Genomic DNA, 18,198 nt, shown 5'->3' with positions numbered 1-18,198 from the left:
ACTATATGCTGCCTTGGGGTTGCTGACCAGCATGGTTTCTGCAGGCATCTGCTCTGGGATCCCTGCTGTTTGTGATATTTATAAATTATTTGGACGAGGAAGTGAAAGAGTGTGTAAGTAAGCTTGAAGATTAGATGAACGTTGGTGAAGTTAGTGTAGAAGGTTGTCGCCGTAAAAGTGAGCTAGGGCAGAACGCAAATTTGACAGAGAAATGGTAGATGGAACTCAAAAATGTGTGAAGTAATTCACTTTGGAAGGTTGGATTTGGAGGCAGTATATAGGGTTCATGGCAGGGTTCTTGATTGTGTGGAGGAACTGAGGGATCTTGTGGAGCACATCCATAGATCCGTTAATGTTGCTTTGTAAGTTGAGCGGGTTGTTAAAAAGTGTTTGTTGTGTTGGTTTTCATCAGCTGGGGAATGAAGGTTAGGGGCCATGACGTTACTATATAAAGCCCTGCTTAGACCACAATTGGAATATTGTGTATGTTTCTGATCTCTTCATATAAGAAAGATGTGGAAGCTTTAGAGAGTGTACAGAGGAGATTTACCAGTCTGTTGATGGATAGAAAACATATCATATTGGGAAAAGTTGAGTGAGCTAGGGTTTTCTCTTTGCTGAGGTGATTTTACAGAAGTGTACAAGATAATAAGAGGCATTGATCAAATGGATAGTCAGAGATTTTTTTCCCCCAGGGTGGAAATAAGTAATACGGGGGGCACAATTTTAAAGTAGTTGGAGAAAAGTATATGGTGGAATAGAGGTGAGCTTTATCTTTAAATAGGGTGTGTTTAGAGCATGTGACACACTGCTGTTTGTAGTGGTATATGTAGGTATATTAGGGACATTTAATAAACTTTTAGACAAGGGCATGTATTACAGAAAAATGCAGGGCTATGTGGAAAGTAGTGGTCAGGTTGATCATAGAGTAGGTTAAAATGTTGGCACGCTATCTTGGGCTTAAGGTGTGTAGTATAATATGTATAACTGGAAATGTTTGCTTTCATTATTCTGACTGCAGATTTAACTGTTGCACTGATGATAGTGAGATACGGACACTGTTTTAACTTACCACTATTGGTCACTCATTGCAAGAATTCCCAGTCAGCACATGGGAGGCACAGGTTGAATTCCTAGCCAGTGTTTTATGTATAGTGATGTCAGTTACATTATGTCATGTGGTTTACAGCTGTTTCTGTCGAGGTTGATGTGCCTTTATGTATCCTACACCTTCTGTCTTTTCCAGTCCATTTACCTTACATTCACTAAAGTAGAACTCCTCTTTTAGCAAGCTCACCAATTGTTAACATGCAGTTCAACATCCTACCTGCTCAGAAGGGCATCTATTGTATTGTTGGCTAAGAAAAGTGTGGTGACCTGCTCATGAGTACTGAGATCAGTTCAGAATATACTAATATGCTAGTGCATTTTGAGATAAAGAAAGTGGGGGGTGTTGAAACACCATGATGGCTAAACTCCCACAGCCTTATCGGATATATTCTAAATTTTTGATGGAAGTGTGTGGTGAGATTACTGGGTTCTTGAACTTGAACTTCGGGTCTTCTTAAGCCAGGCAAAGTTCTGGAAGATGAGCAAGTAGCTGTTGTTGTTCTGCATTTAAGTAGGTAATACATTGATGAGTTTTATATCAGTGATAGGGAAGTGTCGAGTCTCTGTCCACCACGTCTCTCAAAAACACAATACCAACACTGAAAGGATCTTTATCACACAACTTTATTACTCGCAAAAAGACAGTTTATCTCCACTCCCATCTAGGATGATGGGAGACCTCTGACACACTGTTTTCAAAGCATAAATTTTATACATAAAAATGAGATGAGGTTACTATATCCAGCGAGCTCAGTCCTTCCGGTAACTTCGTTGTAGTCTGCCATCTGCAGTTGACACACCTCTCCTGCTTCCTTATTATTACTTAATGCTAAAGAAAGTTACTGTATACTGTTTCCCTATCATTTACCACACCACCCTCCCAGATGCACCCTTGTCCGGATAATTTGTCTGGCACTTCCCGTCCCGTATAGGTATTAACCATAATCTCACTGATTGTTGTTAATGAACACCACTGGTCATAGACTTTGAGCCAGATTTAATGTCTTCTCCCACTAATTTGTTTATTTGGTAAAGCTATAATGACTATTCTTGATCACTCCTAACTTCTGCAATAGCTCAGAAACCCTGTCACTCAAAATCATGAATGTGAATTTGATCTTGGAGCCATCTGAACTTTGCAGTCACTTTCCAGGATCTATTGACTTGGAACTTCAAGATTCCCCACAAAATAATTTATTCTTATATTTTAGTTTGTTCAGGACAACTTCCTCTGAGTTTCAATAGTTGCTCAATGTGAAAAAAGGTGAAAAGATTAAGACATTAAAGATGGAAGTACGTTCATTAAGCTGTAACCAACAAGTTCCAAGAATTAAAAGTAGATCAGGGACAGTGACCGGTCTGTTGGTAATTTGTTTCTTTAAGTTTCATCTTAATACATGACAGAGAAGGACTATATATTTTATCCCCACAGAAGACAGATGAAAATCTGCTCTTTGATCCATTCACAATCCTTGATGACCAGAAGTCTGAGTTCCAGCTTCCAGAGGACTTGCTGAGTATGGTGTGTGAGACACCCTGCACAAGACCAAATATACAAATGTTGTAAGTAAATAACCCATATATTTAACCAACCCATGTAAGCAAATACAGACTCAAGAAACAGTAAAACTCCTGCACATGTCTTTAAGAAGTAATACATTAACAGAATGGTGAGGAAGACAGTTACATCCGGTGAAGCTGATTGGTGTTCATCATTGAAGATGGTGCCAGCGAACAACGCATCCAAGGGCAACATCCTTCAAGCAGTTCATGAAACTACGTCTTTCACTATGGTTACTTAACCTTTCTCTTTCAAATGTGGGTCAGCTACAATTGCTACTGCTACTAGAGAAGGGGCAGTGTTGGATCTCCTGTTAGGGAATGAGATAGATCAGGTGACGGACGTCTGTGTTGGGGAGCACTTCGGGTCCAGTGATTGCAATACCATTAGTTTCAATATAATTATGGAGAAGGATAGGACTGGACCCAGGGTTGAGATTATTGATTGGAGAAAGGCTAACTTTGAGGAGATGTGAAAGGATTTAAAAGAAGTGGATTGGGACAAATTGTTTTATGGGAAGGATGTAATAGAGAAATGGAGGTCATTTAAATGTGAAATTTTGAGGGTACAGAATATTTATGTTCCTGTTAGGTTGAAAGGAAAGGTTAAAATTTGAGCGTGCCATGGTTTTCAAGGGATATTGGAAACTTGGTTCAGAGAAACAGGGAGATCTACAATAAATATAGGCAGCATGGGGTAAATGAGGTGCTCGAGGAATATAAAGAATATAAAAAGAATCTTAAGAATAAATTAGAAAAGCTAAAAGAAGATACAAGGTTGGTTTGGCAAGTAAGGTGAAAATAAATCCGAAACATTTCTACAGTTATATTAATAGCAAAAGGATAGTGAGGGATAAAATTGGCCCATTAGAGAATCAGAGTGGACAGCTATGTGCGGAGCCGAAAGAGATGGGGGAGATTTTGAACAGTTTCTTTTCTTAGGTATTCACTAAGGAGAAGTATATTAAATTGTGAAATGTAAGAGAAACAAGTAGGGAAGTTATGGAAACTATGACAATTAAAGAGGAGGAAGTACTGGCGCTTTCAAGGAATATAAAAGTGGATAAATCTCCGAGTCCTGACAGGATATCCCTAGGACCTTAAGGGAATTTGGTGTAGAAATAGCAGGGGCTCTGACAGAAATATTTCAAATGTCATTAGAAATGGGAATGGTGCCGGAGGATTGGCGTATTGCTCATGTGTTTCCATTGTTTAAAAAGGTTTCTAAGAGTAAACCTAGCAATTATAGGCCTGTCAGTTTGACGTCAGTGGTGGGTAAATTAATGGTAAGTATTCTTAGAGATGGTATATATAATTATCTGGACAGGGTCTGATTAGGATTAGTCAGCATGAATTTGTGCGTGGAGGGTCATGTTTGACAAATCTTATTGAATTTTTTGAAGAGGTTACGAGGAAAGTTGACAAGGGTAAAGCAGTGGATGTTGTCTAAATGGACTTCAGTAAGGCCTTTGACAAGGTTCCACACGGAAGGTTAGTAAGGAAAGTTCAATCGTAAGGTATTATTATTGAAATAGTGAAATTGATTCAACAGTGGCTAGATGGGAGATGCCAGAGAGTAGTGGTGGATAACTGTTTGTCAAGTTGAAGGCCGGTGACTAGTGGTGTGCCTCAGGGATCTGTACTGGGTCCAATATTGTTTGTCATATATATTAATGATCTTGATGATGGGGTGGTAAATTGGATTAGTACGTATGCAGATGATACTAAGGTAGGTGGCGTTGTGGATAATGAAGTAGGTTTTCAAAATTTGCAGAGAGCTTTAGGCCAGTTAGAAGAATGGGCTGAACGATGGCAGATGGATTTTAATGCTAATAAGCGTGAGCTGCTACATTTTGGTACGAATAATCCAAATAGGACATACATGGTAAATTGTAGGGCATTGAAGAATGCGGTAGAACAGAGTGATCTAGGAATAATGGTGCATAGTTCCCTGAAGGTGAAATCTCATCTGGGTAGTGTGGTGAAGAAAGCTTTTAGTATGCTGGCCTTTATAAATCAGAGTTTTGAGTATAGGAGTTGTGAAGTAATGTTCAAGTTGTACAAGGCATTGGTAAGGCCTTGTTTGGGAAAATTTGGAGTATTGTGTACAGTTCTGGTAATCGAATTATAGGAAAAATGTCAACAAAATAGAAAGAGTACAGAGAAGATTTACCAAAATGTTAGTTTCAGCACCTAAGTTACAGGGAAAGGCTGAACAAGTTAGGTCTTTATTCTCTGGAGCGTAGAAGTTTGAAGGGGGACTTGATGGAGGTATTTAAAATAATGAGGGGGATTGATCGAGCTGACGTGGATAGCTGACAATGAGAGTTTCAGAACCTGGACATTCAGAAACACTTTGATAAGGTCCCACTTACTAGATTAGTGGGCAAAATTAGAGTACATGGTATTGGGGGCAGGAGACTGACATGGATAAAAAATTGGTTGGAGACAGGAAACAAAGAGTATGGATTAACGGGTCCTTTTCAGAATGGCAGGCAGTGACTGGTGGGATACTGCAAGGCTCGGTGCTGGGACGCAGCTATTTACAATATACATTAATGATTTAGATGAAGGGATTAAAAGTAACATTAGCAAATATGCAGATGACACAAAGCTGGATGGCAGTGTGAAATGTGAGGAGGAAGTTATGAGAATGCAGGGTGACTTCAGCATGTTGGGTGAGTGGGCAGATGCATGACAGATGCAGTTTAATATGGATGAATGTGAGGTTATCCACTTTGGTGGCAAGAACAGCAAGGCAGATTACTATCTGAATGGTGTCAAGTTAGGAAAATGGAAGTACCCTGAGATCTAGGTGTCCTTTTTCATCAGTCACTGAAAATAAGCATGTAGGTACAATAGGCAATGAAGAAAGCTAATGGCATTTTGGGCTTCATAACAAGGGGAGATGAGTATGGGAGCAAAGAGGTCCTTCTGCAGTTGTACAGGGCCCTGCTGAGACTACACCTGGAGTATTGTGTGCAGTTTTGGTCTCCCAATTTGAGGAAGGACTTTCTTGCTATTGAGGGACTGCAGCGTAGGTTCACGAGGTTAATTCCCGGGATGCGGGACTCTCATATGTTGAAAGATTGGAGCCTCTGGGCTTGTATACACTGGAATTGTGAAGGAAGAGAGGGGATTTGATTGAAAGATATAAGATTATTAATGGATTGGACAAGCTAGAGGCAGGAAACATGTTCCTGATGTTGTGGGTGTCCAGAACCAGAGATTACAGGTTAAGAATAGGGCTTCGGTCATTTAACCGTATAACCATATAACAATTACAGCACAGAAGCAGGCCATCTCGGCCCTTCTAGTCCGTGCTGAACGCTTACTCTCACCTAGTCCCACTGACCCACACTCAGCCAACTACCAATTTAGTGTGGCAGAAGGCAGGGTTAATTGACATGATTCTGGGAATTGAAAGATTCCCGACTTCAGTATGAAAGGAAACATGATGCTTCCTGCAACATTTTGATCAGAACGAGGAATGGAATCAAAAGTTCTAAAATGATTTATTAATATGATTTATTGGACAATTTATAATAGGGTAGTTTTAATTACAATGTGCAATGAAATAATCGGCAGAAACAGAATCTTAATTTGTTCACAACGGGTGCATATTTTATAACTCCTTTTTGCAAAACCCTCCAATCCTTTTCTTAAGAAGGTGTCGTCAATAGAAGAAATAATAAAGGAAGATCAAGTTGTCAAACCCGAGAAGGCACTCTATAATGTGTGCTATTGTTTGATAGTACACTGCGTAACTATTGTTCATTTGATTATACCTGTCATATATTGAGTTTAAGAGCTGAGAGGTAATGTTGCAGCTATATAGGAACCTGGCCAGAACCCACTTGAAGTACTGTACTCAGTTCTGGTCGCCTAACTACAGGAAGGATGTGGAAACCATAGAATGGGTACAGAGGAGATTTACAAGGATGTTGCCTGGATTGGGGAGCATGCCTTATGAGAATAGATTGAGTGAACTCGGCCTTTTCTCCTTGGAGTGACGTTAGATGAAAAGTGACTTGATAGAGGTGTACAAGATAATGAGAGGCATTGATCATGTGGATAGTCAGAGGCATTTCCAAGGGCTGAAATGGCTAGCACGAGAGTGCAAATGTTTTAGGTACTTGAAATAGGTACAGAGGAGATGTCGGGAGAAGTTTTTTTTATGCAGAGAGTGGTGAGTGCATGGAATTGGCTGCCAGTGGTGGTGGTGGAGGCGAGAACAATAAGGTCTTTTAAGAGACTCCTGGATGGCAAATGGAGCTTAGAAAAAGAGAGGGCCATGGGTGAAGCACAGGTAGTTCTAAGGTAGGGACATGTTTTTTTTCAGCACAGCTTTGTGGACCGAAGGGCCTGTATTGTGCTGTAAGTTTTCTATGTTTTTATATACTATGCTACTCAGACGTATTATTTTTAGCACACAGTATTAAAGAGACTCAAGTGGACCATCATATCATAGGGCCTTTTTCTCTGCTGTGTGATACAATGTTCTCCAGCCCCCATGTCTATGATGACCATCGAATACTCATATATACTTGTGCTGCCTTTATGGCAGTTATTTAGTTTATAATATTTTCGCTTAGTAATTCGCGTGTTAGCATTTTTTAGTTAAAGTTAGGATTGTTTAAGTGAATTCGTTGTCTGTAATATATCGCGGCCATGCGATGACGTCACATCCGGTTTCGCCGCGTCCTGTGGGAAAATACCGGTTTGGAGAAACGGGAAGGTGGGGGCCAGACATGTGCGAGTCCAGCGCAGCAAAGTTTTCTTTCTACGCACCAGAAACATAGTGAAAGCAACGCTGTAAGTCATACATAATTGATATGTTGAATTAAAATGTTAACGCTGATTCTTTTAAAAGTAACGACGGTCGATAAGGTTTATGTTTTCGTTAGTTAAAGAGTTGCGGATAGTCGCGTTGAAGTGTATTTAAAGCAGTCAATGGTGTAAGTAGATTCTGACTGTATGCTGCACTTTAATGTAATGTAGTTGTTGTAGTTTTACCTTTGCAAGTATTCACGATGTAAATGTGATATCTAGAAGGAAACAAATACTGTACCAATCTTGTTTTATCAACAGTTTTCACCATACGTTAGTGTGGAAGAGTGAACAGTAAATGGTTAATCTTACTGCAACCCTGTTTTCATTAACGACGGTTTACCTCGGCGTTTAACTCGGGTTCCATTACACCCGAGCGGGAACGCTACAGTGAAAAAGCGGCATTATCAGGTGTTTCAAGTGCAGCAATGACAACTCGGTCCAGCATCAAGTCGTTGCCATCCAGCGACAGGGGCAGTAGGGCATCAAGTAAAGCCACCCAAGCAAGAGCTAAAGCAGACGCCGCCAAGGTGCGAGTGCGCTACGCCAAACAAGAAGTTGAAATGAAAAAGGAAGCGGCTGCCAGAGAAGCCGAAAACCAGTTGGAAAGGGCAAGGATAGCGGCAGAGTTAGAACTGCTGACGCTAGAACGAGAAGAAGAAGCTGCCAGGGTGGAAGCAGATTACATAGAAGAGGCTGAAGGTATGCATGATCCGGTTGACGGAAAATCTACTTCAGAAAAGATCAGGTTGGAACGCACAAGCGACTATGTCCAATCTCAAATAGACTGGAAGATTTGTTCTCCCTCTCCACACTTATCTGATAACGTCCCATTTCATGAGGAGTCTCAGAGAGGCCCGATCGCATCACATCCATCCAAGGAAATCAATTTACGCTTGCAACTCCGTGAAGAACTCAAGAGTGAAAGGGCTCACGACAAGTACTTCTCGACACCAAACTTACCAGATTTGGGGAGAAGAGAGGCAAAGACCAAAATCAGAACAGCAAATTCCATAACAGATGTATGCCCTCAGTCATATACCCGCCGACATGTTTCCCCAGCCCGCAAGGCACTTGCAGTCGAACCCGTAGCACGGTATTTAGCACAACGGGATCTCGTCACTTCAGGACTATACCAGTTCAACGACAAACCTGAAAATTACCGTGCATGGTACTCCACATTCACCAACGCTATCAACGGAGTCCAGCTCAGAGCAACCCAGGAGTTGGATCTTATGGCAAAATGGCTGGGAAAAGAATCATGCGAACATGTGAGACGCATACGTTCAGTGTACATCAACAAACAACAAACCTGAGCTAGCCTTGATCAAAGCATGGAAGAGACTTCGGGAGGGCTATGGGGCCCCCGAAATTATTGAAGCGGCACTATGCTGACGTCTGGAAACTTTTCCTAAAGTGTCAGCCAAGGACCACATTAAGTTATGGGAGCTCGGAGATTTACTCATGGAGATTCAAGGCGCCAAAGAAGACAGCTACACAACTGGTCTAGTATACCTAGATACTCCACCCGGGATTAGGGAAATCATGGACAACTTCCATTTGGGCTGCAGGACAGGTGGGTGTCCGTTGCCTCAGAGTACAAGGAAGATCACAGAGGTCGATTTCTTCCCTTTGAGTATTTCACTAGGTTTGTGTGCAAGGAGGCGAAGAAGCAAAATGACCCTAGCCTCATGGGTCCAGGAAGCAGTACAATTTACACCAAGCCAGATAAATCCTCTTTGAATAATTTCAACATTAATAAACCAGTCTCAGTGCTTAAGACTGAAGCCTTTACAACTAACAACGACCCTGGCAAAGATTGTGCATTGCATAACAAACCCCACCCCCTTAAGAAATGCAGAACGTTTAGGGAAAAATCCCTCGAAGAGAGGAAGGCCCTTCTCAAGGAGAAAAGAATATGTTTTAAGTGCTGTTCCTCGACCTCTCACCTTGCTAGAGAGTGTACGATCGCCTTGAAGTGCCCGGAATGTTATAGCACTAATCACGATGGGGCCATGCATCCCGGCCCATTACCGCAAACCGACAATGCTCCTTCACCCCCACAACAGGACGGCGGGGAGGGAGAAGCTCACTCCAGGACAACTGTTGTCAGCTCGAGCTGTACAGAAGTTTGCGGTCAAGCTCAGTCAAGCCGTACTTGTTTAAAGATCTGTCTCACTAAGGTGTACCCTAAGGGAGCCAAAGACAAGGCCATCAAAGCCTGTGTAATTCTGGACGATCAGAGCAATCGCTCACTAGTCAGTCCAGAGTTCTTTAACTTGTTCAACATTGAGAGTGAGCAGTTTCCATACTACCGTAGAACTTGCTCAGGCAACATGGAAACTTAAGGAAGGAAGGCTGAAGGCTTTCAGATCGAGTCCCTGGATGGTAAAGTCATCATCTGTCTCCCTCCACTCTTAGAGTGCAAAGAAATCTTGAATAACCGCACTGAGATCCCGACGCCAAGTGCAGTGCTACACCAGCCACATCTCCACCACATCGCCAAACACAGAACTGGATCCAAAAGCAGAAATACTCCTGCTATTAGGAAGAGATGTTCTCCGGGTACACAAGGTTAGGCAGTAGGTCAATGGACCACACCACGCCCCCTTTGCGCAATGCCTGGACCTGGGCTGGGTGGTGATAGGAGAGGTGTGCCCTGGCAATGAACACAAACCGACGGTTAACACACTCAAGCCCAATGTGCTAGAGAGTGGCCGCCATTCGATTCTTCGACCCCGCACAAGTGTCACGTGTATTACAGAAGCACGACAAGGCTTTAACAAATGTAAAGTAACTGACGAGATGCTGGGTCAGTCAGTCTTCGCTCAAACTGAGCATGATAATAAACTTGCTCCATCAGCTCAAGATGCCATTTTCTTAAAAACAAAGGACACCAAGGTCTTCAGAGATGAAGCAAATGATGGGGTCGCCCCACTGCCTTTCAGATAACCATGCCAGTGCTTGCCAAACAACAAAGAGCAGGCAGTCAAGCAGTTCACGCCCTTGCAAAAAACCCTGAAAAGGAAACCTGAGATGCAGCAACGCACCTGATCGACCCACGAGGTACTGTGCACACTAATGGCAGAGGTCACAGCCATTATAAATGCACGACCACTCCTACCCGTGTCTTCTGACCCGGTAAACCCCTTCATACTCTCGCCATCAATGCTCCTTACGCAGAAGGCAGGAGCTTCCCCTCCACCAGGGGACTTCTCTGATAAGGATTTGTACACAAAGCAATGGAGGCAAGTTCAGGCTCTGGCAAATCGGTTCTGGTCTTGTTGGAGACAGGAATATCTACCTTTGTTGCAACACAGACAAAAGTGGACAGAACCCGGCAGGAATCTTCAAGTTGGAGTTTTAGTCCTGCTCAGGGACAAGCAAATTGCCCGCAACTGCTGGCCAATGGCCAGAATCACTGCCACATTCCCTAGTAGGGATGGACATGTCAGGAAGGTCGAGTTGAAAACTACCGACCAAGGCGATGTGAAAATTTACCAAAGGCTAGTTACAGAAGTCATTCTACTTCTACCTAATGACTGATTTAGAGACTAAGTTTTGTATTACGTTCATTGTGACCTTACGAAGGTCAAGCGGGGAGTGTGCTGCCTTTATGGCAGTTATTTAGTTTATAATATTTTCGCTTAGTAATTCGTGTGTTAGCATTTTTTAGTTAAAGTTAGGATTGTTCAAGTAAATTCGTTGTCTGTAATATATCGCGGCATGCGATGATGTCACATCCGGTTTCACCGCGTCCTGTGGGAAAATACCGGTTTGGAGAAACGGGAAGGTGGGGGCCAGACATATGCGAGCCCAGCGCAGCAAAGTTTTCTTTCTACGCACCAGAAACATAGTAAAAGCAACGCTGTAAGTCATACATAATTGATATGTTGAATTAAAATGTTAACGCTGATTCTGTTAAAAGTAATGACGGGTGATAAGGTTTATGTTTTCGTTAGTTAAAGAGTTGCGGATAGTCGCGTTGAAGTGTATTTAAAGCAGTCAATGGTGTAAGTAGATTCTGACTGTATGCTGCACTTTAATGTAATGTAGTTGTTGTAGTTTTACCTTTGCAAGTATTCACGATGTAAATGTGATATCTAGAAGGAAACAAATACTGCACCAATCTTGTATTGTTTTATCAACAGTTTTCACCGTACGTTAGTGTGGAAAAGTGAACAGTAAATGGTTAATCTTACTGCAACCCTGTTTTCATTAATGACGGTTTACCTCGGCGTTTAACTCGGGTTCTGTTACACCCAAGCGGGAATGCTACAATACTATAATTACTTACCAGCATTTGTACTTTACCCTTTGATGCTCAAGTGATGATGTGTTTTTCTTACCTAAATGTGGTGTAGCCACGTAGTCCTCAGGCAACTGTCCTTTTCAGTGATTTTTTCCACCTCGGTTCACCACTTCCTCATCACCTGAAACACCTCCAATCCCATTTTACATTATTCCTGATGCTGTACTTGTTTCAGACCCTTCCATGAAAAAAGACTGACTATGTATCATTGTGGTGCATTTTAGAATTTAAATACCACTATCAAGTCATTTCTCTGCCATTAGAATGAAGGAATCGTTGAATTAATTGGAGAAAGTTTGTGGTACTTTCATTAGTAATCTGCAATAACTTGGTGCATGAATTGTGTCAGAGAGAGGAGTATAATTATCCATCTGTTAGCTGTGAAAAGATAGCGTTGAAATAGAAACAAATTATTTACAAGCAGAATGATAAGCAGCGCAGCACAATATCCACTCTGAATCTGATAGATATCTGTAAGAACAGTGGACGACAAGGACCTGGCGAAGTATCAGTGGAATGGAGAGTGTGATGAAGGGGAGGGGAGTGGCACTGGCTGCGGGAGTGTCACACATGTTAGGCAGAAAGGGACAGTGGATTACTTGGCGCCCATAGGTTCTGAGTGCGTTTTATAATACGGGAAAGAGGATACATCACAATATCTTTCAGCTGCTTCCTATAAATCGTCTGGGTTATCGTGTAAAGAGCCGCATTGGTGCAGCAGCTAAGAAGCTGCAGCATGTAGGCCATCTCCTGCATTGAATAAGTTGGAATTGTTATCTCACGCACCAAGTAAGCTAGTTAAGCCCCTATAAAATTTACAGCAAGCAATGCCTAAAAGGAAATGAAGTTCCCCGAAATTTCCAGCAATAGGATAAGGGATCTTCTGTGGCTCTCCACCTTTGGGTCTCTGGGAGTTTCACCAATACCGGGACCTTGGAGTCTCTTGCGGGCTCTGCTGGCCACCAAAACTTGTCTGATGGTCACTGCGTTGAGTAGCAGAACTAGAACAAACGGGGCTACAGGGGTAAGCAGGTAATGGAGAATAGTAATTGTTCCCCAGACAGGAGAGCCCACAACACCATTTCTTGTCCCGCAAAATCTGTTATCAGCAGAAGAATATATATCTGTGAGCATAAAATACCAGACAATATTCTTTGAACAGCTCACAGCGGTCACTGCCCCTCGGACCACTGCCGCCGTTCCCTCGGTGCAGTATTTATTCTTCAGCCACTGCCAACAAATGGCCACACATCGATCAAATGTGAATGTGGTAAATTAAAACAAATAGTCACTGGCTGCATAAATCATGGTCCCCTGGATGTTACACATGCGCACTGAAAAGAGGAAACTGAAGTACTTCGAATAAACGATCGGAATCTGCCTCAAAATCAGGTTGAGAAAAATGACCAGAAGATCAGCCGCTGTCATGGCAACCAGATAGCGAGTGACAACTTTGGAGAGTACGCAATTCCCCCGGATTGAAATTCAGTTACTCTATTGAATATATACTGTTACGTACCCCGTAACTGGGTCACTTACCAGCAAAGATAGAGAGGTCCGTTGAAGTCTGATGGTACTATTTTTAACAGTATTTATTGATAGAAATACACAAAAATAATATCAATGCAAACACACAGATAATATACATCGACAATACTAAATCTAAAAGCGCGTGTATAATAATAATCAATAAGAAATAGCTCTATCGTTGTCTAGGGGATAATGTATTGTCCGATGGAAATATAAAAGTCACTTTAGTTCAGTCAAGCTGTAGGCTGCAGCCTTTGGTTGGAGAGAAAGATGGGTTAAAACTTGCCCATTCTTTTTATGATGTCAATCCTTAGAGAGTCGTTGGGAGTTGAACTCCCCGTTGTTAGCTAAAAACCGTTTTTCTAACACAATACAAAAGCTGTTCTTTTCACTACAGAGCAATACAGTTATACATTCAATTCAGCATCTAGATAAACAGTCCGCGAGCACCTTATCACTTCCTTTAATATGCTGTATCTTAATATCGAACTCTTGCAGCATCAGACTCCAACTCAATAACCTCCTGTTTTTATTTTTCATATTTTTCTTTAGCCAACAAAACTAAAGAGTTGTCATCTTAGCTTACGGGTATACTACAACAGTTCACGCAAATACTAATCTTTATGTTGCTTTCAAAATCAACAGGCAGGCTTTCATGGGGGTTGTCTTTTATTATTCACAGGCTACCGGTTTCTGTTATTTAAAAATGGCGTCCCCATTAACCCTCGCCTCTTTTCCGGTTAGTTCCCACATGGGGAGCTTGGGTACTCTAGCGAAATAGGCTTTTGCCTGCTTCTTTCATAGGAGTTATTTTATCAACACTGTGTCCCAAACTTAGACCATGTTCTGGATTTCCACCCAATTCTTTAATTTTACGCAAGTTGCTAGCTTTCTCTTCAGGACCCTTCAGGCTATTAGTTTTCAATTCGTACTCTTTGTTCCAGCAGCATTTCAAATTCTGCCTTTTCACACCACACTCTGGAATAACAATAGCATGGGGGGCCCCGTCTTCTTCCAACTCAACCTGTACGTGATCCGCAGGTTTTAAATTTTCTTCATTCGATTTGGGAAGTACATATTTCCCATTTTCTTCAATGATAATATTCATCTCCCCACTTTTGCTCTCCGCATTAACTTTTAACACACCCTCGAGCACAAACACCTGGGAACTCTCACGTCCCACTATTACCAAGGTTAACCCTTTCTTCGCTGAACCAAGTCTATCTGACCCACAAGGACTGCCTTCTTTGTCAACTGAATCAAATATCTCAGACTTTTTCTGAGCTTCATTACTAGGTTCAGTACCACGTGCATCCACATCTTGGACACACTCCAACGGGACATTTGCCTCTTCCAGGTTTTCAATACCCGTACCCGGTCCAAACTCTAAATTCCCCTGATTCTCCCAGCTACTCTCTGGGCAACTTCCTCCCGGAGTAAACTCAACCCCGCGGGCTGAAACAACCTCATCTGCCAACCCAGCAGACTTCTTCAAGGTAAGGGCACCCTTTTCATCTAGGACTGCCCTCATTTCATTATCGGGAACACCTTTAGAATTTTCAACTTCTTCAAACAGTTCTGCCAAACCAGACAGATCATCCATGTCCAACTCTGGACCTTTTAACAGCTCTATCTGTTTCTCATCTTTATCTCCTGCCTCTAGAACTTTTCTCCTCGCTAAGGGGAGGTCTGCCTCCTCTCCCTTACTCTCTTTCACTTTACTACTCTTTGTTTTACCACCCTCTAAACCCTCGTGGTACAGGGTCGGTAAAAACGTCTCGGCCAAATCGACACTGGCCAGATTTAAACTGCTCTCGTTCTCAGCTGCCTTTCCCGATATGCTGCGAGTAACCGCGCATGCGGGATAGATCTTGGACGCTAGGGCCGGGGCTAAAACGCTCACCGGCCGGCTCGTCAGCGTCATTGCTGACCAATCGTTACCCAGAAGGACGTCCGCGTCAGTTCTCGGGAATTCTGATCGCACCCCCATTTCAACTGGTCCAGAGACTAGCTCACAATTCATAATTACCCTATGCAAGGGCACCATTTCCGTCCCTTTTCATCTCTTTCTCTCTCTCTCTCTCTCTCTCTCGGCTCTTTCATTCTCCTTCTCAGCTGTTTCCAGCTGCTTTCACTTAATTGCATGTTTAACCTTAATTTCTCCAACTCTGACTGAGCCGTCCCACTAGTTGGTACCTTTTCAGGGATATTTTCCAATACCTCAGCTGCAAACACATTCTTCCCAATATAATACTGAGTTATTGCCCTTCGCACCTCCCGCTTTTTCATTGACAACCTCACCTCTGCGAGGTTTAACCCGTTCACCAAATTTATCAAGTCTGATTTGGTGGCCGCCTCTAGCGCCTCCCGAGTCGGGTTTTCTATAAATTCACCCACGTCCATCTTTGCTGGTTTCCCGTCTGGCTACCCGCGTAACCAGATCCAAGTTTGGACTCACAAGCCCGATTCACTGGCCTCCCAATTTGGTGTCAAATCCTGAGACGAGAACCCCAATTGTTACGTACCCCGTAACTAGGTCACTTACCAGCAAAGATAGAGAGGTCCGTTGAAGTCTGATGGTACTATTTTAACAGTATTTATTGATAGAAATACACAAAAATAATATCAATGCAAACACACAGATAATATACGCCGTCAATACTAAATCTAAAAGCACGGGTATAATAATAATCAATAAGAAATAGCTCTATCGTTGTCTAGGGGATAATGTATTGTCCGATGGAAATATAAAAGTCACTTTAGTTCAGTCAAGCTGTAGGCTGCAGCCTTTGGTTGGAGAGAAAGACGGGTTAAAACTTGCCCATTCCTTTTAAGATGTCAATTCTTCGAGAGTCGTTGGGAGTTGAGCTCCCCGTTGTTAGCTAAAAACCGTTTTTCCGTGGCAAAGGCCACCGATTCCGGGCAAATGGAAGCAGACGCATGTGGCCTTCCACCGGCTTTCACTATTACGGGATCACTAGCGTTTCTTCTGGTGCGTCTGAGGGGCTGTTCCCCCAGACCCTCTTTTTATCCTGACTTACAGAGTCGCAGATGTTGATCAGGTTGGGATGATGCAATCCCTCCACCACCCTCCCCCTCGGTTCATTGCCTGGGGGGGGGGGGGGGGGGGCTTCGATGCATCATGCAGAATGCAATGCACAAGTCCGTCTCCAAGAGACAATAGCCGGCATCAATGGGTCCGCTTTTCGGAGGCCAGGACACATTCCAACCCTTTTGTGGATTCTGCATGTGTTTTTCTCATTTCCTGTGTCCCCTGAACTGACTTAATAGTGATCTTGCGATTCTCACAAAGGAGGGAGCTACCCCGCACCCTTCGGCCCCTCAGAGCTGTGGCACATTCGTAACAATGCTCACCCCCGGGAAGTGATATTGGTTTCTTTCAGAAAATTACTGATACTATGTTAACGGAAACAGAAGGTTTCCTGATATATGTGGGGAGACTTAAATTTACAATTACAACCAAACTTAGACTCTTTCAATAGAAAAACCTATGAAACACAATCTTTACATAAGAAAGTTAATACCCTTTTTGAGGATGTTGGTTTAATTGATATATGGAGGGACCTTTTTCCCGACAGAAGGGATTACACTCATTATTCTGCTCCCCATTCTGTATATACAAGAACAGAGTATTTCATAACAATTGGAAAAGACAAAGACAAAATAAACACCTCTGGAATTGGGACAATAGATGTAAGTGACCATGCACCTATATATCTATCTATTGATTTTCACCTGGAACCAAAGAATACTATTTGGAAACTAAATTCAAATCTACTCAATGATCCGTACTTTAAGGAACAAATAAAAAAATAAGAAATCAGGAAATACGCAAGAAATCAGGAAAAACATAATGTTTCTGAAACAGAGACATTATGAAATTGAATCGAAATCTAAGAAAATACTGGTGTGGAAATTTAAAAAAAATGATAGCAGAAAATACAATTCATAGAATTAGCGACCCAAGAACGAAAATAATAAAAAAAATAAGTTAAGTGATATTCAAGAAGCTTTTGAAGTGTTTTACAAAACTCTATATTCCAAAATTCCAGGGGGAAGCATAACCCAAATTGACATCTTTTTGAATTCTCTAGAGTTACCCACTTTAAGTGAAGAACAAAATAGAACGATGACTGCTGACATAACTGAAGCTGAATTAAAGGCTGCAATTAATAGGCTTAAATTAAGCACGTCACCAGGATCAGATAGGTATACGGCAGAGTGGTAGAAAGAATTTAAAAATGTGTTAATTCCTGTTTTACTCCCCACACTGAACTGGACTCTAAAAAAGGCACAAATGCCACCCAGTTGGAAGGAAGCGATAATCTCAGGTATACCGAAAGAAGGCAAGGATAAAATTAAATGTGGGTCACTTAGACCAATATCTGTTCTTAATGTAGTTTATAGATTATTTACCTCCATCATGGCCAAACGATTAGAGGAGTTTCTACCCATACTGATACGTAATGATCAGACAGGTTTTATATGACAATGCCAGACACAAGACAATATACCAAGTACACTTCACATTATGGATCATATACAAAAAATAAAATTGAAGCAGTGGTTATAAGCGTGGATGCTGAAAAAGCATTTGATTTGGTTAATTGGATTTTTCTTTATAGAGTTTTACATAGATTTGGTTTCCAAGACAAAATTATTAAAAATATACAGACACTATATGACAATCCTATTGCTAGGATTCAAATCAATGGAAATTTATCAAATAGTCTTAACCTAGAAAGGGGCACGAGACAGGGTTGTACACGGTCACTGCTACTCCGCGTTATATCTGGAACCATTAGCTCAATACATCAGACAGAATGAAGATATCA

This window comes from Hemitrygon akajei, chromosome 10, assembly GCF_048418815.1.
Source record: "Hemitrygon akajei chromosome 10, sHemAka1.3, whole genome shotgun sequence".
NCBI lineage: Eukaryota > Metazoa > Chordata > Chondrichthyes > Myliobatiformes > Dasyatidae > Hemitrygon > Hemitrygon akajei.
Note: the sequence above shows the minus strand (reverse complement) of the source record.